Source organism: Sciurus vulgaris, assembly GCF_902686455.1.
Source record: "Sciurus vulgaris genome assembly, chromosome: 5".
Classification (NCBI taxonomy): domain Eukaryota; kingdom Metazoa; phylum Chordata; class Mammalia; order Rodentia; family Sciuridae; genus Sciurus; species Sciurus vulgaris.
The window spans coordinates 19560101-19586563 of record NC_136465.1 but is presented as its reverse complement, the minus strand read 5'-3'; the positions used below and the strand labels follow the sequence as shown (position 1 = coordinate 19586563).

The 26463-nt window shown below is 36.8% G+C and overlaps 1 pseudogene across 1 annotated transcript; it reads right to left on the bottom strand.

The window, feature by feature from the left end:
* Positions 1-24683, bottom strand: LOC306662157 (mediator of RNA polymerase II transcription subunit 28-like; annotated as a pseudogene). The gene is made up of 3 exons: positions 24496-24683; positions 2410-2524; positions 1-536 (listed from the first exon to the last, which is right to left on the bottom strand). The product of its transcript is annotated as a mediator of RNA polymerase II transcription subunit 28-like (transcript).
* Positions 24684-26463: the final 1780 nt, after the last annotated feature.

Sequence of the window (26463 nt, the reverse complement as noted above, 5' to 3'; positions counted from 1 at the left end):
TCAGGTCTGCTTCAGAGGCGCAGGGATATTGGCAGAAGCCTGCTCCAGGTAGGCCAAGAAGCCTGAGGGACTTCGGCTGGCCTTTTGTGCTGCACATTGATGTCCTCCAGCACCTGCTGCCAGTGCCTTAGCTTTGTCAAATGCTTCTGCACCAGAGCATCTTTCTGCTGCAATTCATGCCTTAGTTCTGAGACGTCCTCTTTGATAACTTGCTCCGGTTTCTGGACAGACAACTGCAATCTTTTCTGTAGAAAGAAGCGTTCTGTCTGTCTTGCAATGTCTAGAAACTTCTGGATACACTGATGGGTGCCATTGACACAATCATGACTCACGAGAGAAGCAAAACAAGCCCCGAATGACGACTCCAACTCGTCCATCAAGGTGCTGCTGCAAGTTCTCAGTGCGCCAGGCGCTGCGTGGAGAAGGGAAGCCTGGCCTGGGAGTCCCGGTGGGAGTGGCAGCGGCCCCCGGAGGTTCATACCGCCCAGCGGAGCCGCCACATTTGGGATGGCGGGCGCCGCCCACTGCCAGTAATTCTAATATAGTAGGTTCATTAGTGAAGTGTTCTAAAATGGTGGATGAGGTTCATTTTCTGTGCGAAATTGTTTGACCATAAAGGTACCCAGATATTTGGTCAAATACAATTTTGAGTGTTTCTCTGAGACCATTTTTGGATGAAATTAACATTTAAATAGGTAGAAATTTAGTAAGACAGATTGCTTCTATTATGTGGGTGGGCCTCATTTAATCAGTTGAAATAGGGGACGGAAAAAAACCAAAAGATTTGCCTCACCCAAGCAAGACAGAATTAGAATTCTCCAGTAGACAGTCTTTGGACTTCATTTGCAACATCAGCTCCTCTTGATTCTATAGCAGATGGCCTTTGTACTCCCACGGGAACATTGGCTTTTCCTGGAACTCTGACTTGCTAGCCCACCCTCAGATTTTGATCTTCTCAAGCCTCCATAATCACATGAGCTAATTCCTTATAATAAATCTCTCTCTCTCTCTCTCACCTAATCTATGCCATCCCTAAAATACCTCTAAAATACCTGAAAACCAAACTGCAAATGTAAGTTATTCATTCAGCAAATGATTGTTGGGTTCATATAAGGTCCAACGCCCTCCTCTAAGATGCAGAAAAGCTCCCTGCCCTCATCAAGCAAACTTTCCAATGATTAGATAGAAATAACAAGCAAGAAAATAAACAAATAATCAAGAAGGAGACTTTGTGAAGTAAATAACTAAAGTGACAGAAGGCGGCCAGGTTGTAGGCAATTTAGGTAGGGTATGATATATTTAAATAAACTTGTAATTTATAAAGATGGCCTATTGTACTTTTTTTGGTACTATTTTTCTATTTCACATCTGGTAATACTTGTAGAAGAGAATGTTTATGTGATGTTATTCTAAAAGCATAGAGTTTGATTTCTTTTTAATGTAATGAAAATGTTCTAAAATTATATGGCAATGGCTGCATACCTCCGTACAGGTACTAAAAACCTTGAATCAAGTGCTTTAAATGGACCAATTGTGTGGTATGTGATTTATACCTCAATAAGGTTGTTAAAAAAGAATATTGTTCTATTCTGTCACCAGTATAGGACTTTCCCCCCACTGCAGCATACCCTAAGGAAGAATTTCTATTTACACTATCTAGATTGTACCTTCTCCTTTGCCCTTGTCGTCTGCATGCTAAATGGGCCCTGAGAGCCTTAACGTTGATAATACCTATTAGCTACTGGTCTGCAATGTGCCTGTATATTGGAGTATTTTATGTTGAGTATTTTGTGTATCTTATTTCACTAAGCTATATCGGCATTAGAATCTCCATTTTATACATGAGAAAACTGAAACAGAGAATGGTTAATGCTATGGTCAGAATGTTTGTGTCTCTCCAAAATTTCTGCATGGAAGCCTAATGCCTATGTGACGGTACTTGGAGATGGGGCCTTTGAGAGGTCAAAAGGGTAGAGCTCTAATGAATGGGATGAAGGTCCTTGTGCAGAGGTCCCAGAGATCTCTGCTGCTCACTTTCTGTCATATGAGGATACAACATGAAGTTGAGAAACCAGGAAGAGGACCCTCACTAGAAATTGATGATGCTGACACCCTGATCTTAGACTTCCAGCCTCCAAAACTGTGGGAAGTAAATTCCTTTGTCCAAGCCACAGAGTACCACAGAGTGGTATGGTATTTGGTTACAACGGCAACAGCAAAGAGAGTTCAGTAATTTAACTTCGTTAACACAGCTGATTAAGTAGTACAACCAGAGAGTGAATTAGTACCAGAGTACAGACAATGCTGTACAGTGAATTTCTGTTCTCTTATGTGATCCCCTCTTGTTGATATCCCCTCTTGTTGCGCTGAGATGGAAAATAGTTAAATGGCTGAAGGGTTCCCTTAGACATCCTTTTCCTCTGGCAGCTGCCTTCTCCTTCTCTCCACCGCATTCCTTTCCCGCTCCTCCTCTTCTTTCTCGTTCCCCCTCTTCTCCTTATCCTTCTTTGTTTTTGACTGGAAACTACAAGATAATGAAGAACTTTGGAAACAAGTAGTAAAGAGGATATGTAATTCAGGAGTAATGGCAGTTTAATTAAATTCTGGCTTCTTTTTGCAAGTTTCATAGAGGAAAAAGATATGGTCTTGGGCTTTATTGTACTATAAAATCTTGATTCTAATTCCTAAGGAAAGGCTTCCTTTCTCAGCTACCATATGTCTAGTGCTGTTTGAGAGTGGCCACAGTTCACTGGACCTGTACAGTGGGACATCCTGGAATGGGGATTGGAACAGGAAAGTAATTGTTACCTTATTGATAAGGTGGGAAGAACAGTCCATTTTCCTCCTAGAAATGTTACACTCCTTAATATCTATGAAGGCACCATAGCGTTTCCTGACACTTAAAGCTTATTGGATTAATAAAATAATACACCAAACATTCCCCACGTACCTTCTGTGTACTTATGACTGTTGCACAGTATTGGGGCCCTGGAGTGATTGGGGATTTTTGCCAATGCAAAATTCTATCAGCTTCTCCACCAATACAAATGCCCACCAAATAATTATATTCTAAGTAAAAATTATTGCTTTGAAAAATGAAGATTCAAAGTATATCTGCTTTCTCCCTCAATATAGGAATTGCTTATCCCCTCTACAGAGAAATTTTGGAACTATTCCTGCTGTGGTGGGTATTTTGAGAGATCATAAGCTAAACAAAGAGTTACTTTTCCTCAGTGAACTTTTAATCTAGTTGAAGGGTAAATATGTAAACTTGTGAAAAAGCAAATAGCAATAAAATATTTACTGGGATAAATCAAGAGGTATGACAAGGACATATGAATTCTGAAAGCATTCACAAGAGGAGCAGAAATAGCATGCATTCCAAGGTGTGCTGTGGTGTGGGACCAAAGCAGCAGGTGCACGGCTTCTCAGGAAGGTGGGTGAAAGAGGGATTTTGCTAATATTTAATATTGGACACTCAAAGGGGTTTAGGGACTCAGAAATTTGCAGGGGTTTAGGGACTCAGAAATAGGCAGAAGGAGGGGGATCACTGTCTTGCTATAGAGAAACCTTAGATAAAAAATGCTGCCTAATCTTAGCTGATCCAGAGACTGCACAGCACAATGGAACTTGAAAAGTGAACTCTGTAACTCAACTGGCCTTGAAGAGCTGAGGTGGGAGCCATCTTGGGGCAAGCATACTGCCATGGCAACTGTGGGACCAACCAGAAAACACACACACACACACACACACACACACACACACACACACACACACACAGACAGTATCCCTGCAGGTACCTATTGAGTGATCTAGGCCAGGCATGATGGAACATGAGTAAAACAGGTGCAGAGTAGACTGTACCCCAGGGAATTTGAATTGGAAGGGTGGAGGAGAGCCTGACTTGCTTCTTCTTTATGTCTGGCAGTTCATGAGACCAGCTGAAGTGGGCCAGAAGCCTGAGTGGGCAAGGGTGAATACACTCAGGACTAAGCCTGGGAAGGCTGTGCTCCTGGGTAGCAACGAGTGGTGCCCCTTCTTCTCCCGCCACCCCATGGTTAGATTTCTTGGAAGGCTTCTGAAAAGCAGACCTGCATCAGAGATTGGCTTACTCTCTACCCCTAGGGGGAAGTTGATCTAGTCTTTCTAAAGCAGGCCCCACCCTACGAAGCCCCTGAGGACAGGTTAGACCTCAGTGCCACCTGCTGTAACTCTCCTCACAGAATGCTGCAAAAGGGGTACCCTGGGAGTGCAATCAACTGGTTGGAATGGACAAAATGCAAACTGACAGTACATCCTAACCTACCCCACCTCTTACTGGTGGGAAGAGATGCTGAGCTTCCATCTTACAGTTTCAATCAAACAGCTTCAATCTTAGGCTGCTCCAACTGGTAGCTCAGAGAGCAACACAAAAACAAGTAGTTAACAATCTCCACCCCATCTCTCTATCAGTACATAATTCAAGAAGAATTGGAAAGAAAGACTATTGGACATAGACTTGACCATCCAATTTGTCAACTTTTTTGACCACCTCAATAGAGAAGTTTACTTCAGTCTTCACTAAGATTTTGGAGTTTTAAAAAATTTTTTAATTTAGTTTAATTTAATTTAATTTTATTCCTTCTGTGTGTGTGTGTGTGTGTGTGTGTGTGTGTGTGTGTGTGTATGTGAATTTTGACTGTACTGATTGATTCAGGGACATAAATCTATACACTTATTTGTCTCTTTTCTCTCATTTTTAGCATTTTTAATGTAATTATTTTTCCTAACATTGTTTTTGTGAGGGTTCAGGTATTTTGGATTGCATATCTTAGTTTGGTTTTGTATTATTTTCATTTGTTTATTTCTCTTGTTTCTCTTTCTCTCTTATCTTCTCCTACTACTGACCAAATTATATGGTTCTCTCTCCCTCCCCCCCAATACTTTGCTTCTTCTATTTCCCCCTCCTTCTGTATGAACAGCATCTGCTACATGTCTTCTGCATTCTCTCTGTTCACTTTCTGAAGTGGTAAAGTCTTTTCTAACTTCCTAACACATTTCTTTTTCCCCTAATTAACTGCATTTTTATTATCATTTGGAACTAATTGGTTTATATAACTCCTGCCCCCACCATTAATACTAATACATTAATTCCTGCTGTGGATAATATAATTGACATCTGTTATTTGCTTATAAGTCAGAGCTAGTTCATAGTTATTGTTTTCACTGTTGGCAGTTGCTGAACCTATCATTCCTTTTTATTGATGGCAATTAATGTTGAAGACTCATAGTAGGATCTGGGTATTTATTTTAACACTGTGTATTATTTGCTGTTTGCAGTTGTTGTTACTATTGTTTACTTCTCCCCCCTTCTGTGAGTTGTTGGTTGTTACTATTGCTTACTTCTCCCCCATTTATGTGAGGGGCTGGGAATCTACAGGTACATTAGAAGTTAACGAGTTAGAGACTCTGCTGCTGAACTTAAACATTCCCTGGCATTATACCAACTCAAATGAGAATACAAAAGCCCCAAAACCAACAATGAGGATCCAAGGAGGAACAATCAGAGAAGGCTCTCAGGCTCCAGCTCTTGGAATCTACACAAACATCAAAAACAGAGACGTCCCAGAACAAATAAGATAATTACACACAAAAAAATGAGGTAGAGGAATCTACCTTAACTGACACACAAGACCAAAACCTCTGAAAACATGAGAAAACAGGCAAATAAACCTCCCCTCAAAATCCACAATCCCCCAACAAAAGAGCCAACTGAAATTGAGGTGCATGAAAATCTAGAGAAAGATTATTAAACATGGATTATGAAAATGTTCAATGAATTGAAAGAAGATCTTAGGAAGGAATTAAAAGAGCAATTACAGAAGACAAAAAGACCACTTGAATGAAGAAATAGATAAATGGAAAGAAACCAAGAAGAACTCCTAGAAATGAATGGCACAATCAATCGAATTTAAAACTCCAACAGATTAGATTGTGTAGCAAAGAGAGCCTCAGCCCTTGAAGACAGAACCTCTGGCATTGAAAACAAGCTATATGATCTTGAGTACAAAGAAGGCAATAAAGGGGAAAAAAATCATAGAACACGAGCAAAATTACAGAACACTGGGAAAATTTTAAAATACCAAACCTAAGAATTATTGGGATAGAAAAGAACATTGAAATACAAACTGGGGCATAAAGAATATTTTTAATGAAATAGAGTAAATTTTCCCCATATCAGAAATCAGATATACATCCACATACAGTGGATGTACAGGATCCCAAATAGACACAGGCAAATGAGATGCTCACCAAGACATATCATAATCAAAATGCCTATCATAGAAAATAAGGAAAATAAAATCCACAAGAGACAAACACCAGGTCACCTTAGGGGCAAACCAATAAGGTACACTTTTGATTTATGAGCTCAGAATCTAAAATCAAGGAGGGCTTGGAATGAAGTAACTGTCAGTCAAAGGTTACTATACCCAGCAAAACTCAGTTTGAAAATGCAGAGGGAAATAAAAACTTTCCACAATAAGGATAAACTAAAAGAATTCATGAGTATGAAATCAGAACTACAAAAATTCTCAAAGATGGTTTCACACAGAGAAACCAAAAAGGAATTCCTAAAACTCATAAACAGAGAAAGTTCAATTGAAGAATAACCCATTAAATAAGAATCAAGGCAGGATAAAATATAGCAAAAAATCAAAATGGTAGGAAACCCCAAACATATATCCATACTAATGCTAAATATTAATGGTCTCAACTCCCACATTAAAAGACACAGATTAGCCGAATGGATCCAAAGACAAAATACAATTATATGCTGTTTACAAGAGATGCATCTTATAGGCAAAGACATCCACAGGCTGAAGGTAATAGAATGCTAAATTATTCAAGCATACAGTTGAAGAAAACAAGCAGGAACAGTTATTCTCATATCTGACAAAGAAATTTCAAGATAAAATTAATTAGAAAAGACAAAGAAGACCACTACATCCTAGAAAACAAAACAATCCAACAAGAAGATATAATAATAATATAAACATTTATGTCCCCAAATGTCAATTGCAAACCAATTACATAAAAATAAATAAATAAAATCTCATGACATTAAATCCCACATAGACTCCAACACAATTATACTGAGGGATTTAAATACACCCTTATCACCAATAGACAGGTCATCCAAACTTAAAAGCAATAAAGATATTTTCAACCTAAACAATGCTGTAGATCCTAAGGAACATCTATAGCACTCTGTACCCAAATCAGCTGAATTTACTTTCTCAGCTGTGCATAGAACTTATTTCAAAGTAGATCACCTCCTAGGTCACAAAACAAATCTTAGTAAATACAAAAAAATACCTGATATAATCCCAGTATCCTATCAGATAATGGACTGAAACTAGAAACCAACAGCAAGAAAAATAATAGAAACTACACAAACGTGGAGATTGAACGATACTCTTTTTTTTTTTTTTTTTTTTTTTTTTTTGGTGCTGGGGATTGAACCCAGGGCCTTGTGCTTACGAGGTAAGCACTCTACCAACTGAGCTATATCCCCAGCCCTGAATGATACTCTCTTAAATGAAGCATGGATCAAAGAAGAAATGAGAACAGAAATTGAGAAATTCTTAGAAATGAATGAGAACAAAGATGTGACATATCAAAATCTCTAGAATAGTATGAAAGGAGTTCTAAGAGGAAAAATTATAGCACTAAGTGCCTACATTAAAAAAAATAAAGATCCCAAATAAATAAGCTTATGCTCCATTTCAAGGCCTTGGGAAAAGAAGAACAAACTAACCCCCAAACTAGTAGAAGACAGGAAATAATTAAGATCAGAGCTGAAATCAATGAAATTGAGAACTCTTATTCAATATAGTCCTCAAAACATTAGCCAGAGTGTTAAGGCAAGAAAACGAAATCAAAGAGCACAAATAGGGAAAGAAGTCAAACTATCTCTGTTTGCCAATTATGTGATCTTATATCTGTAACACCCAAAAAAATCCACCAGAAGACTTCTAGAGCTTATAAATGAATTTAGCAAAGTAGCAAAATACAAGATCAACACCCATAAATCAATAGCTTTCCTGTACTCCAACAGTGATTCAGCTGAGGAAGAAATCAGGAAAGCTATCCCATTCACAAAAACCTCAAAAAAATTGTGAATGAATCTAACCAAGGAGGTAAAAGTACTCTATGATGAAAATTATAGAACAATGAAGAAAGAAATTGAAATTGAAGATGACCTTAGAAGATGGAAAGACCTCTCATGTTTTTGGATAGGTAGAATTAATATTGTCAAAATGATCATACTACCAAAAGCAATATACAGATTCAATGCAATCCACATTGAAATACCAATGACATTCTTCACAGAATTAGAAAGAAGCAATTCTTAAATTCATTTGGAAGAATAAGAGACACAGAATAGCCGAAGCAATACTAAACAAGAAAAGCAAAGCAGAAAGTGTCACAATACCTGATCTGAAATTATACTACAGGGCTCTAGTAACAAAAATAGCATGGTATTGGAATCAAAATCGACATAAAGACCAAAGGAATAGAAGACATGGAGAAAAATCCACATACCTTCAGTCATCCAACATTTGATGAAGGTGCCAAAAATATGTTTTGGAGAAAAAACAACTTTTTAAATAAATGGTGCTGGGAAAACTGGATAGATATATGTAGGAAAATGAAACTAGACTGCTATTTCTCACCCTGCACAAAACTCAACTTGAAGTGGATCAGATTTAGGAATTAGACCAGAAACTTTACAACTTCTAGAAGAAAACATAGGGTCAACACTACATCATGTAGGTGCTGGCACCTACTTCCTTAACAAGACCCCCGAGTGCAGGAAATAAAACTAAGAATCAACAAGTGGGATTACATTGAACTAAAAAGCTTCTGCACAGCAAAGGAAACAAGAACATGAGGAAAGAGCCTACAGAATGGGAGAAAATCCTGGCTTGCTATTCTTCCATTAGGGAACTAACATCCAGAATATATAAAGAATTCAAAAAAACTTAACACCACAAAAACCAAATAACTCAATAAATAAATGAGCAAAAGAACTAAATAGAAACTTCTCAAGTAATATAAATGGCCAGCAAATAGATGAAAAAATCTTCAACGTCTCTATTAATCAGGAAAAAACTGTACTAAGATTTCATCTCAATCCAGTCAGAATTGCAATGATCAAGAATACAAACAACAATAAATGCTGGTGAAGTTGTAGGGGAAAAGGTTCTTTTGTACACTGTTGGTGGATTTGCAGACTAGTGCCACCACTCTGGAAAGCACTAGGGATGAAACCATCATATAACCTACCTATCCCACTCCTTGGTATTTTTCCAAATGATCTAAATTGACGTCCTATAGTGACACATCAATGTTTATAGCAGCAAAATTCATAATAGCTAAATTATGGAATCAAACCAGATGCCTGTTGATGGATGAATAGATTAAGAAATAGTATATATGATATACAATGGAGCTTTACTTAGCCATAAAAGAATGGAATTATGGTATTTGCTGGTAAAGGATGGAATTGGAGAATATAATTTAAGTGAAATAAACCAAACTCAGAAACTCAAAAGTTGAATGTTTTGTCTCATATGTGGGAGATAGAGTAAAATAAAGGAAAGGGGGAAGTAAAGGATCACATAAAGAACCAATCAAATACAAATTAATGGATGAGTGAAAGGAAGTCTAATAGCATAAAGGAAGGAGAAGGGGAGAAGGTTGAGAGGACCGGAGGGAAAAGGGGGAATCATGAAATGATATTGATTTCCATGCATGTATGAATTTGTTGGGATGAACCCAACTACTATGTGTAATTATAAAGCTATAATAATAATAATGCATATAGCCCCCCCCCCCCAAAAAAAAAAAAAAAAAAAAAGAACAGAAGTCAAGAACCAGCCATTGAAACCGAAGGCCTACATTTTAGTCTTGGGTCCACCGCTTGCTATCTGTGTTCTCAGGCTTCAATTAGCTTCCCGTCTCATATAATATTTGAGGACTCAGTAAACTAATACACCCAAAATGTGTAGAACACTTCTTGACAGAAACAGCAGAGTGTTAGCAATTGCTTCCAGAAGAAAGGGCAACCTCATATCCCAGGGTTCGGGAGAGCTGTTATGAAAAGGGGAATTGTTTAAATGGGACTTGCAGGAAAGATTAGGATTTGGATGGAAGGAATGTGTTGAATCAAGAGACCAGAGGTTGTATGTGAAAGAGACATGGTGTTTGTCATTGTAATGCCATGCGTTCTGTCTCTTCTGTGTCTCATGTAACTGGAATCCAGGTAAAAGCTATTAACAACTACTGTCAGTTCATAATGATGAGAGAGAGAGAGAGTCCTTGAAGCAAAGCAGGTTTTCACTGTGCTTTCTAATAAGAATGATATTAAAGATAACAGCTGGCATGGAGTACCTGGGTCAGGCTTTGTTTAAATAGGTTATCCCACTTTATTTCAACTGTCCTGAAAGATGATTTTATTTTATTTTTTTCAATCAAGTTAATTGAGAGGCACAAGGAGGTTAAGGAACTTGCTTATGGCCACTTGGCTGATGGAGACAGGAGTTGAATACATGAAGTCAGCTCCAAAGCCTTCACCAAATTTAACCATTAGTAGGAAAAGGAAAGGCACTTAAACTACATATCATGAGAAGATGTTTTAAGGGACACAGGAGTTTAGTACTTTCAAAAATTGTTCCATTTAGGCTACTTTCTGCTCTGTCCCTAGGTAAGCAAAATTCTGATGTTGATAAGCTAAGAAACAGAATTGACTAACCAATCTGATTATTCCAAATCATTGAATCAAATAAACAGTCACAAAATTCGTAAGTTCTAGAAGCAATTTCTGTATATGACTAAACGTCTCTTTGGTGTGTTGTATTTGGTTTTAAAGTATGAGGATTTTTGGTCCAATAGCATTTTACAAACTCACATTGATATCTGCATGTACCCACTTTTCCTTGTAAAATCTCAAAAGTTGACTTTGAAAAGTGCATTTTCCTGTTCAGCTGGATAGGAGAGCTAACCTGTGGACAGGAGCATGAACTTGAGGAAGACCTTTCCAGAGTTGTGACTCTTAGATCATATACCAACCTGAGATAGAAGAAGTAACTTGGAATTACTTTCAGTAACATCACACTCCATTTGTCATCCTGTGTTCTTGACCCAGAAAGAGGAGTTGCTATTTGGAAGCAGTGACTGGAGCTTTCACTGAAGTAAACAAATAAAATTAATGGAGCGCAGTGCGTGGTTCTGCATGTGTGTCTTTCCATCACAATGTCACATGTCATGAATGATACAGGCAAATGAAGCAAAATGAAGCAAATAGCAAAGCAATTTGTAACATGTAGATTTTTCAGCAAGCAACACTTTTGACCAGATAGAAATGATGATAGAATCTTAGGAATTTATCATGATGATACTAGATTGCAAAGGTTGTCTGCTTGAATAAGCAAGAGGCTGTCAATATTTGCTAAGAATGACATTTACTCTTTACTATGAGGGCCTTAATTTACACTGTAAAAAATTAGGAAGTAGACATATGACCAAAATGAAGAGACTTCAGATGAGAAGATACAAAAAGTATGCACCATTTCTCCTGCTTATTCTGATTATTTTAATTCTGCTGAATTTATCGTCAGTAATTTAAAATATGCTTTTTTGCTTTTGCTGAAAGTCTGGTTTAGTATTGTCTTTGAATGGCTGATTGTAGAGTTACCTGGAAGGATCTTTGTAAAGCATTTTGGAAATTATTCCTTATGATTCTAATTCAGTAGTTTTGTTGTGGGGCCCGGAAATCTGACTTGATTTTTTTTTATGATAATTAAGTCAGACATAATGTCTAAATTATTGCTTCTGTAAAGGAACAAAAAAGGGTCCATGAACTTTGTGCCTTTATCTTCTCAAAGTCCAGTAGCACATTTACTGAAAGGGAAGCATAATATTTAGCAAGGGCCAATTACACGTCAACTGACTTAACTCACTTTAAAAAAAAAATTAACTAGTGTACAGTGAGGTTAAGGAGACAGCATATTTTCACCTAGCTGGTATATTCTGGAGAATAGTGGAGGATTCTGCCACTTTCCATTATGTTGTGCTGCTCTTCTGATGCAACTGTTTTGGATTCACAGAGGTAAAATAACTAATTGGATAAATGCTCTCCCCTTTAAACACTGTTTTCCATGTTTACATAGATAGTGAATATCTTTTTGCGTTATTGGAATTCCAAAGATAAATAAGATAAAACATTTGTAAAGTCTCACATTTCAATAATCAGTAATTGTCAGTCAATTTGATAAAGGAATCTAAAGAAAAAAGTCAATATTTCATGGCAGTAGTAAAAACTCAAATAACTTTATTTTAGTGTAAGTATTACAGAACCTTTTGGACACTTCTGTAATTTTATGGCATAAAATAAGCACTATTTTGTTATATATAAATAACATACTTATTCAAATTACACTGCAAATCTGCATTACTTGTACATATGCTAATGGGATTTGCTGTATTTCCAACACCTAAATTGACTGATAAGTACCCCGGAAATGATATATACAGTTAAAACTGCAACTTTTCAGTGTTCAGATTTATTTTAGTATTAAGACAACTCTTCACAGTGTTCAACAAGCTTGTGCTCTAAGTTCAAATATTTTGGGGGCTGGGAGTATTTCTCTTGTGAAGATGACACTCAAAAGATATTTTGGATTTGAAGAAAAATGGGATTTGAATCTTTAGGAAATAGTTAGCGTGGGCCCTGGTGGACCTTACTGGTCTGTAGCCCCTGAGACTGCTCACATGTTCAGTGTGATGATCACAGTAAACACTGTACTTCAGCTTGTGGTTTTGGAATACCTGTTTGACAAGTAACACCCTTGCTTTCTAAAATTGTAAACTTCCCTTTTATCCCCTTGGTTTAATGAGATTTCATTGTTCAGGTTCAAAAAACTTTTTAATTTGCATTTATATGTGTAATTCTCTGAGTAATAACTGTCAGAACCATTCAAATAAGACAATAATAGTATACAGAAAAATCCTGATGGTCTCTCTTCAAACTTACTTTTCTTGTCTAATTCCTAAGTTTGGTTTGTTAGGCCTTTTTCCATGCATACACATCTTATCTATATTTGTTTTCTCTTTTGCTTATATGGAAAAATTTTGCGCGTACTTTGTTGTCTTTTTTTCCCCTTCTTCACTTTTTTGGAAGTTTTCACAAATATCTCATATGGAAAGACTTCAAACTTTATTCAGAGTTTCATGAACAATGTTGAAGTAGACATCCCTTATTCATAGATCTGTGTACATGGGGTACACATTTTATGTGCTATATTCCTGAAAGTGGAAGTGCTGGGCCAAAGATATATACATCTGAAGTATTAAGCAATATTGCCAGATTGCTTTCTTATGATTCTATCCATATCCATTCTAAAACAAAAAATTTCAATCTTTTAGAATCATGTAATCTGATACTGAAAAAGTTGATATGTAATTTTTTTATTTTGAATTCTGTTATTACTAAGATGGTAAGTAAATTTTATCTTTTTACATTTGTAGGTTTTTTGAGTTCCTTTTTCTGGTAATTAGGAAACTTTTGTTCAGTTTTTTAAATTTATAAGAGCTCCTCATATGCTACAAAGATTTACTATTTATAAATTACATGAACCATATATTGAAGTACTTTCCTCAAGCTTGTTGCTGATATTTAATTTTGTTGTGCCATTCACTGGAAATAAGTTTTAAGTTTTTGTATTAAAAATGAATTAATTTTCTCTTATTAATCTTGAGAATTGCTTACAAGAGTTCTTTTAACCCAGAATTGTATTTTAAATAGCTTTCTATATTGCATTATAAGTAATTTTTAGATTTGTTTTGCATATAGATATTTAATCTATCCTGATTTTATTTTTGAAAATGTCATGAAATAAATACCTAATTTTTCTCAAAATTACATTTAAATGCCTCAACATCACTCATTTAACATTTTCCCTTAAAAATACTAAACATATGAATGTATCTCTTTATATATATTTACATATATATTCATTGAACATGTATATATACATGGTTTCCTGCACATAGAGTATGCATTTGAGTATTTTTGTTGCACTAATCTATAGTTATGTTTTATTCCAATAACATTATTTTAATTAGTATATTTTATGGTTTATATTAAAATGTAAGTTGCTATTACTGACTCTTTTTCTCAGATTTTTTGGGGTGTTTGTATACATTAAGTTTTCGGATGAACTTCAGAATCCCAAGTATAAAGAGTCTTTTAAGATCCATTAAAAAATCCAATTGAGATTTTAATGACATTTCATTGAATTTATAGGTTAATTTTGGAAGAATTTATATCTTTATAATATTGAATCTTTTCAACTAGAAAATTAACATGATTCCTTACTGATTCAAGTATTCATTTATGTCTACCATTAACTAAAATATGCTTTACGTAGGTGTTTTACATTTCTTTATCTTATTCCTAGGTATACCACCTACAACTAGTTTTGGCTGAAAGTCAAGGACACTCGAAATAACAATGACTTTACCATGAAAGACGCGATCTGTTTTTCTCATGAAGGCATCATGCAAAGGGTAAATATGATAACTCTGTCACATAGTCCTCAGGTTTCCGGGTGCCTTTCACATTGTCCTGCCTTCATATTCAAATCCAGTCCTTAGGAGTTTTGAATTTAGTCCTTATGATAGCTACAAGGGTGGAAGCTATCATAACCACAGTCTAGGCAGCAAGACTGAGGAAAAGATAAGCAGGAAGGTGTCAAGGAGAACATTCAAGTGTCTTATAAGGAAGGTTTTTAGAAACTGATGTACAAGAAATCCACTTATGTCTCTCTCAGATTCCATTGACTGGAATAAGGTGTTCACACAACCTTCCTGATGGCAAGAAAGCTTGAGAAACATTGCCTTTATTCTGGGAGGCTATAAGTCAGTCAAAAAAAAGTCTAGTATCCTGTCAGTGTGGAAGAAGAGGAAAAGGAACATTAGATCACAGGTAACAGTCTCCAGGATAACAGGTACATTTTAATTTTTGTTACTATTATAAACATATATTACTTTTAATACATTTTTTCTACACAGCTTATGATTATACAAATAATCTTGTAATTTGAGAAATAGTGTTCAAAATTTTGATAAAATGTAAGATCATGTCATTACATAGTTTATAAAATGATTAAGGTGAGTCTATGTGGCATCTGACGGAGTTCCAGAGTCACTACCCAAGTCTACCTTGATGGTATCTGGGGAGAGTTTTGTATTCTGTTCCTGGTTCAGATCTACAGGATGTCTGAGACTATTTCAGGACTACTTGGGTCATATAGTAGTCCTGTTGTGTCCAGCAGGGAAGCTCAAGCTTTCAGAATCCTGGGAACACGGAACTACCCTTACCTTCTCTTGCTTCTAAAGTCTTGGTAGTCTGCAATTCCCTGTCCAGCACCCTCCTCTTTTCTGCATGCTCCTTGCCTAAAGCTCAAGCTTACTCAATTGCTCATGTAGAACTAGGGTTCTGAGGAAGAAAGGTATTATTTGTGTAATGTACATACTCCCAACAATGAGGGGTGCATTATGGCAGAGGTTTATTTGTTTTTGTATCATATTTGTATTGGGATAAAAGTAAACAAAAACATACATACAAAACATTTTTAAAAACAACTCTCACTCTCTACACTGAAATAGGTGTTATTTTTTCCTCCACCCTCTCATTTTCCCTCTTTCTCCCTTTACTTTTTTTCTGTAAATTTACAAGATGACTGTGAGATGTGGGGTAGATTGATTTGCACAGCTTTGCTGTTAAATCATCCGTTCTGCCACCTAGAGTGTTCAAAACTCTTCCCACATCATTAATCTCAACTACTGAGCTGATGGGAATTGGACTCTACAAACAGGTTGTCTGCCAAAGGCAATGTCCCCAGGCAAATACTTACAATATTTTTACCTAGTAAACCAAGTTTTTAAAAAACAAGCCAAATCAAAATAAAAACAACAATCTGTTTTCCCTGTAGACTGATAAAATAGCCCAAAATGTGTTGGAATTGAGATGAAAATAAATCACTCTGGACACCTTCAGCATTTGCAAAATATAACTAATAACTAAGGGGGAAAAACCCTTATGAACCAGTAAATAAAAGACTCAATTATACTTTGGTGTGTAGATATTCCTGCCTGGAGTTAGACCAACCAATAGCCTCCAGGGCTTCACATGTGTCCTCAACTAAGGGAGTGCAGAGCAACACAGCAAGCAACGTGATAGGTTCGGAGTCTGGTAGGCTTGGTCTATGATCTCCCTTTGTCCATTATAATTTTGAATAGATTATTTGTTTCTGCTAAGGTTTGGCTTTCTCATCTTTTGACTGAGGGTAATAATAATAATATTTTCCTAGTAACACTACTGTAAGCATTAAGATAGGTAACTCAAACACAGATTTTAGATCATAGTGTGGTGAAATTCAATAAATATTAGCTACAGATACAGTATTTTATTACTATTAATATTTGCACTCTTCCTATGGGAAGATGCTACCCTAACCTCTGTGTGCTCCAAGGGATAAAGGGTAAGATGTTAACCCTTAACATACTTGTGGTCTAGTTTAGAAGAACACATTTAAAAAGTCATAATCATGTTCGATAAAAAAAGAAAAAGGTATGATGTTTCTTATTGGGCAGACATCCTTTGTTTTCTTATGATTATCTCCAATTAATTATCAGCAAAGACCTTGAGCGAATCACACTGCCCCATCTATGACCTTCTGTAATGCCCTTTCTCCCCCAACAGGTGAAGTCTATTTCCACATTCCTTGAGTCTCATCAATCTTGAGACTCCCTTTGGCAAAACAAAGTTGTGTGACTTCCAAATCTAAGTATAAAGACTTCTGTCTGCTTCCACTCTCGCTGTCTTGGAACAATGCTTTCTTATGTGAAGAGCCTCTTTCTAGCTTCCTGGAGGACGAAAGACCATTGGAAAAGAACCGAGGAAGTCCAGGCAGCAGCAAGTGCCAATTGCCAGGTACACGAGCGTGGCCATGCTGGCTCAGTCACCCTGCAGCTGAACTCTCTGAGGCCTGCACTCACATGCACGCTCTCAGGAGAAACCACCAGAGGAGTCACCCAGCTGAGCTCATCCCAAAGTGCTCATGAGAAAGTAAATGATTCTTGTTTTATGCCACTAAGTTTTGGGGGTGCTTTGTTGTATAGCAATAGTTAACTAATCCAGTTTTATATATGATTTTCTGCTACGAATTTCTTTCACTTAAACAACTTGAAGTCCCAGAGTTGTGCTGTGTTCCATTTCTTTATGGTACATATGTCGGATTCTGGCACTAGACCTTTCTCTTTATGCTTGCCAAGTCACTATTCAAATGAAGAGGTTTTTCTTAAAAAAGGAGGGAAGCTGCACCACACAGATAGTAAACAATGCAATGTAACAAAGAACAAGGTTTTACTTTTGTAGATATTTTCTTGAAGTCCAATGAGAAAAAATACTTTGTACTGACACTGTATAGGTAAGTAGAATATGTGTTAAAACTTTAATACTCAGAAATCTTTTTCTGTTGTGTAGGTCCTTTTTATTTAAAATTTTTTATTTGTTCTATTTTTTTATACATGAAAACAATGAATTTTAATTCATTGTACACAAATGGAGTACAAATTTTCATTTTTCTGGTTGTACATGATGTAGAGGCACACACATTGTACATGTACATAGGGTAATGATGTTCTTCTCATTCCACCATCTTTCTCAACCCCCTGACCCTTCCCTTCCCCTCCCCTTATTCCCCTCTGCCCAATTCAAAGTTCTATTCTTCCCTTAACCCCCATCCATTATGTATCAGCATCCACTTATCAGAGAAGACATTTGGCCTTTAGTTTTGGGGGATTAGTCAATCTTGCTAAGAATATCTTGCTTAGCATGATATTCTCCAATTCCATCCATTTGCCTGCAAATGCCATAATTTATTCTTCTTTATGGCTGAGTAATATTCCATTGTGTATATATACCACAGTTTCTTTATCCATTAATCTATTGAAGGGCATTTAGGTTGATTCCACAATCTAGCTATTGTGAATTGAGCTGCTATGAACACCGATGTGGCTGCATCACTGTAGTATGCTGATTTTAAGTCCTTTGGGTATAGGCCAAGGAGTGGGATAGTTGGGTCAAATGGTGGCTCCATTCCAAGTTTTCTAAGGAATCTCCACACTGCTTTCCATAATGGTTGCACCAATTTGCAGTCCCACCAGCAGTGTATGAGTGTATCCTTTTCCCCACATTCTTGCCAATACTTATTGTTGCTTGTATTCTTGATCATTGCCATTCTGATTGGAGTGAGATGAAATCTTAGAGTAGTTTTGATTTGCATTTCTCTAATTACTAGAGATGTTGAATGTTTTTTTCATTTATTTATTGATTGTATATCTTATTCTGTGAAGTGTCTGTTCAGTTCCTAAGCCCATTTATTGATTGGGTTATTTGTAATTTTGGTGTTAAGTTTTTTGTGTTCTTTATAAATTCTGGAGATCATAATCTATCTGAAGTGCTTGTGGTAAAGATTTTTTCCCACTCTGTAGGGTCTCTCTTCACGTTATTGATTGTTTCCTTTGCTGAGAAAAAAAAACTTTTTAGTTTTAATCTATTCCATTTATTGATTCTTGCTTTTACTTCTTGTACTTTAGTAGTCTTATTAAGGAAGTCAGGTCCTAAGCCAATGGGATGATTTGGACCCACTTTTTCTTCTGTTTGGTGCAGGGTCTATGGTCTAATTCCTAGGTCCTTCATCCATTTGAGTTGAGTTTTGTGCAGGGTGAGAGAGAGGGGTTTAATTTCATTTTACTGCCTATGGATCTTCAGTTTTCCCAGCACTATTTGTTGAAGAGGCTATCTTTTCTCCAATGTATGTTCTTGGTACTTTGTCTAGGATGAGATAATCATATTTATGTGGGTTTGTCTCTGTGTTTTCTATTCTCTGTCATTGATCCACCTGTCTATTTTGGTGCCAATACCATGCCATGTTTGTTATATTGCTCTATAGTATCATTTAAGGTATGGTATTGCAATGCCTCCTGCTTTACTCTTCTTGTTAAGTATTGCTTTGGCTTTTCTGGGTCTCTTATTTTTCTAAATGAATTTCACGGTTGCTTTCTGTATTTCTAGGAGGAAAGACATTGGGACTTTATTTGGAACTGCATTGAATTTGTATAAAGCTTTTGGTAGTATGACCATTTTGACAATATTAATTCTGCCTATCCAAGAATTTGGGATATCTTTCCATCTTCTAAAGTTTTCTTTAATTTCTTTCTTTAGGGTTCTGTAGTTTTCATTGTAGAGGTCTTTCACCTCTTGTTAGATTGATTCCCAAGTATTTTACTTTATTTTTGAGGCTATTGTAAATAGGCTAGTTTTACTAATTTCTCTTTCAAAGGATTCATCACTTATGAATAGAAATGCATTAGATTTATGGCATCAATTTTATATCCTGCTACTTTGCTGAATTCATTTGAATTCTAGAAGTTTTGTGGTAGAATTTTTTGGGTCCTCTAAGTATAGAGTCATGTTGTCAGCAAAGAGTGATAGTTTGAATTCTTCTTTTCTCATATCCCATTAATTTCTTTGGTCTGTCTAATTGCTCTGGCTAGAGTTTTCAGGACCACGTTGAATAGAAGTGGTGAGAGTCTGTCTTGTTCCAGGTTTTAGAGGGAATACTTTCAATTTTTCTCTATTTAGAATGATGTTGGCCATGGGCTTAGCCCAGATAACTTTTACAATGTTGAGGTATGTTCTTACTATCCCTATTTTTTCTAGTGTTTTGAACATGATGGGGTGCTGTATTTTATGAAATGCTTTTTCTGCAGCTATTGAGATGATCATATGATTCTTAACTTTAAGCCTATTGATGTGATGAATTACACTTATTCATTTCTGGATGTTGAACAAACCTTACACCCCTGAAATTAACCCCACTTGAGCATGGCACACCATCTTTTTATATGTTTTGTATGTGATTTGCCAAAATTCTTAATTGAGTCTATGTTTATCAGGGATATTGGTCTGAAGTTTTCTTTCCTTGATGAGTCTTTGTCTGGATTTGGTATCAGGGTGATACTAGCCTAATAGAATGAGTTTGGAAGGGTTCCCTCCTTTTCTATCTCTTGGAATGCTTTGAGGAGTATTGGTATTAGTTCTTTGAAGGTTTTATAGAACTCAGCTGAGAATCCATCTGATCCCAGGATTTTCCTGGTTGGAAGGCTTTTGATGGTATCTTCTATTTCATTTCTTGAAATTGATATGTTTAAATTGTGTATGTCCTCCTGATTTAGTTTGGGTAGATCATATGTCTCTAGAAATTTGTCGATATCTTCAAGATTTTCTATTTTGTTGGAGTATAGATTTTCAAAATAGCATCTAATTATGTTTTGTATTTCAACAATGTCTGTCATGATATTCCCTTTTTCATCAAGGATTTTATTAATTCCTTCTCTTTGTTAGTGTAGCTAAGGGTTTATCAATTTTGTTTATTTTTTCAAGAACCAACTTTTTGTTTTGTCAAGTTTTTCAATTGTTTATTTTGGCTCAATTTTATTGATTTCAACACAGATTTTAATAATTTCCTGTCCTCTACTACTTTTGGTGTCAATCTGTTCTTCTTTTTCTCAGGCTTTGAGATGTAATGGTAGGACATTTATTTGTTGACTTTGTGTTCTTTTATTGAATGAGCTCAATGCAATGAACTTTCCTCTTAGTATTGCTTTCATAGTGTCCCAGAGACTTTGATATGTTGTATCCAATATTCTTGATTACCTCTAAGCATTTTTTAATCTCCTCCCTGATGTCTTCTGCTATCCATGCATCAACCATGAATTAAATAGCTTATTATTTAGTCTCCAGGTGTTGGAGTGTCTTCTGTTTTTTTTATTTTAGCATTGATATCATATTTCATTCCATTATGAGCTCATAGAATGCTGGGTAGAATCTCTATTTTTTTTTGCATTTGCTAAAAGTTGCTCTGTGGCATAACATATGGTATATTTTAGAGAAGGATCCATGTTCTGCTGAGACAAAAGTGTATTTGCTTGTTGATGGATGGAATATTCTATATATGTCTGTTAAGTCTTGATTAGTGATTATATCATTCAGTTCTTCAGTTTCTTTGTTCAATTTTTGTTTGGAAGATCTATCCAGTGGTGAGAGAGGTGTGTTAAAGTCACCCAGTATTATTGTATTGTGGTCTACTTGATTCCTGAAATTGAGAAGGGTTTGTTTGACATACATAGATGCCCCATTGCTTGGGGCATATATATTTACAATTGTTATTTCTTGATGTATGATTCCCTTAAGCAGCATGATGTGTCCTTCTTTATCCCTTCTAACTTTGGCCTGAAGTCCATTTTATCTGATATGAGGATGGAAACCCCTGCTTTTTTACATAGTCTGTGGGTATGATGTTTTTTTCCCATCCTTTCACCTTCAGTCTGTGGATATCTTTTCCTATGAGAAGAGTCTCTTAAAGATATCTATTTTGAAAATCCAATCTGCTGGTGTATGTCATTTGATTAATGAGTTTAGGCCATTAATATTCAGGGTTATTATTGACATATGTTTTGTATTCCCAGTCTTTTTGGCTTATTTCTCGTTTTTAACTTGACTTGGTTTCTTCTGTGATTAGCTTTTCCTTTAGTGTAGTTCCTCCCTTTGCTGACACTCATTGTTATTTTTCATTTTTTCCTCATGGAACATTTTGTGAAGAATTTTCTGTTGTACAGGCTTTCTGTTTGTAAATTTTTTAACTTTCGTTTGTCATGGAATGTTTTTTGTCATCAAATCTGAAGCTCGATTTTGCTGGGCACAAGATTCTTGGTTGGCATTCATTTTCTTTCAGAGCTTGGTGTATGTTGTTTCAGGACATTTTAGGTTTTAGGGTTTGCATTGGGAAATCTGCTGAGATCCAAATTGGTTTCCCCCTTATGTAATCTGATACTTCTTTCTTGTGGCCTTTAAAATTTTACCCTTATTTTGTATGCTGGACATTTTCATTACAATGAACCTTGGTGTGGATCTGTTGTAATTTTGTACATTTGGCATTCTTTAAGCCTTTTGTATTTGATTTTCCATTTCATTCTTCAAGTTTGGGAAATTTTCTGATATTATTTCTTGAGTAAATTGTTCAGTCCTTCGATTTGTATCTCTGTGCCTTTCTCTATCCCAATAATTCTTAAATTTGATCTTTTCATGTGATCCCATAATTCTTGGAGCTTCTGTTTATGATTTTTTACCATCTTCTCTGTGTGGTCAACTTTATTTTCAAGAGTAAATGTTTTGTCTTCATTGTCTGAAGTTCTGTCTTCCAAATAATCTAGTCTATTGGTGATGTTTTTCTATTGAGTTTTTAATTTGTTTTATCGTTTCCTTCATTTACAGGATTTCTGTTTGATTTTGTTTTCAGAATCTCCGTCTCTTTGTTGAAGTAATCTTTTGCTTCCTGCATTTGCTCTTTTAATTCTTTATTGAAGTGATCTTTTGTTGCCTGCATTTGTTCTCTTATATCATCCTTTACTTCACAGATCATTTTAATTATGTAGATTCTGAACTCCTTCTCTGACATTTTTTCTATGTTCTGTCAATGAATTCTATTAATATAGCATCCTGGTTTGTTTGGGGTGCTTTATTTCCTTGTTTTTTTCATGTTGTTCATGTGTCTTCCCCTCTAGCAGTGCAGATGTGAGGTATTATAGTTTCCACCCTATAGATTTATACTGTCCCTGCAGATTTCCAATACCTTGCCTTTAAGGGGGAGATCAATATTAACAGCACCCAATGGAAATAGTATGCAGTCTTAAACCAAATAGCCTCTATTGAGACATTAACATTTTTCTTGCAATAAACAGAGATGTTGTGTTCAATTTTTATCTACAACATAAAGATTAGGTTTGTAATAAGGTCTACACCTTCTAATGGTGGACAGAGAGAGAATGGGGGAGGGGTGTAGGATGTGATGTTAATGAGGTAGGAGGTGAGAATATAGAGGTGTTAGATCATAGGAAGAGTGAAAGAGGAATCAAAAGAAGTTGGTTGTTAGCAGGAGAAAAGAAAGACAAACTCCGAGGAAACAGATAAGCAAGAGGAAAACAGAGAGAGCAAGTAAAAAAAGAAAAAAGAAAATAAATGTAAAAATAAAAAATAAAAGAATCTGCAACCAAACTGTAATACACTGTTCAAACCTTCCAGTCCTCAGTAGCCTGATGCCTTGAAAAGTACTTGATTTAAAAAATGTTGGGGATGTGAGAGCAGGCAATGAAAACAACAACAACAGCAACAACAATAACAACAACAACAACAACAACAATAACAACAAAACCAGAAGAGAAAAAATAGGTGGGAAAAAAAAGAAAAGAGTCTTGAAATAAAATTGAACAATTGTTTCTGTTGGAGCTCAATATCCTCTCTGCTTCCCTTCTCTTCTGATGGGTGGGTTTTCTGGAGTTTTCTGGTAACTCCACTCTAAGGTGGTGAAAGTTTACTAAGGTGGGAGGATTAGACTTGGAGGCAGGACTCCTGGAGGCAGGGCATAGCAATTGCCAGCCCTCTGGAAAACTGCATCCCAGGACTCTCTTTTGGGGTCCACTTGTGTGATGCAGGAGCCTGGTCTAATCCCCTTCCCTCACTTGTGGGCCCCACAATTCCTGGCCTCTAATTTAGTCTCTGAGTTTCCTCTCTCCTGCTCCCACTCTGTCGACTTCCCACTCAGGAATCTCTCTCCCTGGAGGTCCTGGGGACTGAGCACTAGGACCTGTGCACTTGTCAAAGAAAATCTTTCTCTATTGGGCATATCAGGGCCAGGTATTGAGAGCTGTGGGCCAGCCACATAGCTGCAAGCACTGGACATGTTGGTGGTGAGAAGGTGGTTGGGAGACTGGGGACTGAGAAGCCAGAGGGCCCTGTTGATTGCCAAACCGGTAGGACCAGGTAGTCGGTGGATGCCGTATTGGGGGAGGAACGCATGTACCAGGTTGATGCTGGGTCCCAGCAAGCACTATCTGAGTTGTCTCTGGGATCCTGGTGGATGCCAGACTGGTTGGCCAGGTAAACTGGGATCAAGATGCCCTCACACCCTCTTCCAACCTACTAAGCCCTTGAAAGACTCTCTCCTGCCTCTGCAGCAAGATAGTGGTTATTAGCACATCTAGCAGGGATACCTCAGATGTAAACAAACCTGCAGGGACCTTGGTGTTGTTCTTTCAGGCCCTGGCTATTATCCCTAGATGGAAGTGGCCATGTCCTCAGTTGGTGGTGATGGTGGCAGCTAACCTGTGGGTACCTTGACATTAGGCTTCTAGTCTCTGGCCAGTGCCCAAGATGGATACTGCCTCAACTAAAGATGGTGGTAGTGGCAGCGGAGGTAACCCAAGATGGCAGCAGAGGTGTCCCAAGATGGAGGTGACTGCTTTCAGAGATGTGGCAGAACGAACAGGCTGTGCACTGGGTGGCCTGTTTGGTGATACAGCACAGTAGCAGTCAGCACTGCAGCAGGTGGCTGCCTCCAGGTCCTGTCTGGGTCCCAAGATGGAGGATACCATGTGGAGGGTGGATAAGGAGGCTGCTGCAGCGTCCCAAGTTGGAGGTTATCTCGTGTTGGTAGATGGGGGTGCCGCAGCATGGCGGTATCAGTGCAGGCATGGTGGCGGAATGTAATAATCAGAATTCTGAAAGGCTAGTTTTTTGAGCCTGGCACTTGAAGCATTTGAGGAATCATGAGAGATGTGAGCCTGAGAAAAGTGAAACCTCATGTGGTCAAATCGAATCTCTCTAATGGTCCAAACCAAAACCTACCCAGGCTGTGTTAACTGAAGAATTATACTTCCTTACAGCTCAGGATAAGAAAGGCTACTGAGAGAATGCCAGGAAGGGGTTCCTGAAAAATCTGAGAATTCTTGTAGATGTCACAGTGGAGAAGTCGATTTTTCTGCTAAACTTACTTAGACTAATGTTAAACGTATAATCAATTCTAATTCTCCCTCTTACTTTCAAAAAAGGAGCACAGTTGACCACTGTGATTGTTTCTATTTTCCCATCTTACACCTATTTACATAAAGCAAGCAAGTTAAATATTTTAAGACATTTTAGTTTGATGAAATTTTGTTTTAACTAAAAAAGGATAACTCAGTCTTAAAATATAGATGAACTCTCTCATTTACTAACTGTGACTATATACAGAGAAATGTATACACACATTATTTTCACTGTGTTGCCTTGCTTTTATTTTCAATTCCCTATAGGCAGTTTTTATCCTCACCCAGTCACTGACTCTTCTTAATAAGGCCCTCAAGTGTTTCAGTGGAAACATTTTAGTCTTTATTTTTCACAATCAGTATCCTACCATTTGATAATAATGTTGCACTTCAAAAAATTCTTCCTTCCCTTGAAACATATGATCCAGGTCCTCCCATACTGCCCTCTTTTTGTACCTCAAACAACAGTGATCCCAAGGCTGTGTTCTGTTGTTGAAACTCTGCTTCTTATTTACTATAGTGTTTACTGTCAATCTTGTCTATTTCCCATGTGATTTTTTATACAACAGCAAGTTGATTACTCCATGGCCTGTGACTTTGGTCAATTTCTGTCAGGCAAATCCTCCCTTCCTTTTTGATCTATTCAGGTCTTCAATAGATTGGAAGATGCCCATCACATTTGACAATGCTAATTCCTTTTGGAATCACTCTCACATACATACCCGGAAATAATATTTCATGAGATATCTGGCATTCTGTGATCTAGGGCAGGTTGAAACATAAAATTAACTATCCCTCAAATCTGTGGGTTAATATCAACTTCCTAAATGTTTTTCATCTGCTACTTTTTCAATCAATGAAAATATAACAATGACATCATCTATGTTACTTAAACACCTTTAGTGGTTTCTCCTTCTCCATGGATAACTTAAGAAATCCTTGTAACTTAATAGAAGGGGCATCCTTTACAATGTGGCTTCAAGATATATTTCAAACTCATTTACAACCACTTTGACTGCAGTCAATATTATCACTACAGAATTCTTCTGCATTTCTGGGATAGATCATTGAATGTCATACTGTGTCCTTGTACTTCTAATCCATTTGCATAGACATTCCATCTGTCTTTCATCTGGCTGTGGAATAAATTAAGACATGAAGCTGTCCTTGACACAGTGCATATGTTATTTACATTGTCACTCTGAAATCTCTATTATGGCATTTAGTTCTTTATTAATACTTTTATATAGCACACCACATTAAACCATGTATATTTTTATAACAGCGAAACTCAAATATCTACTCTCTGGCATAAGACTTGATCCTGGGTGTAATGGTTGTATCTACCCATCAGATGATTTATGAATGAATGGGTGATAGCACATGATTCTCTTGTGCCAGACTGTCATATTATTATATTGTTTGTCA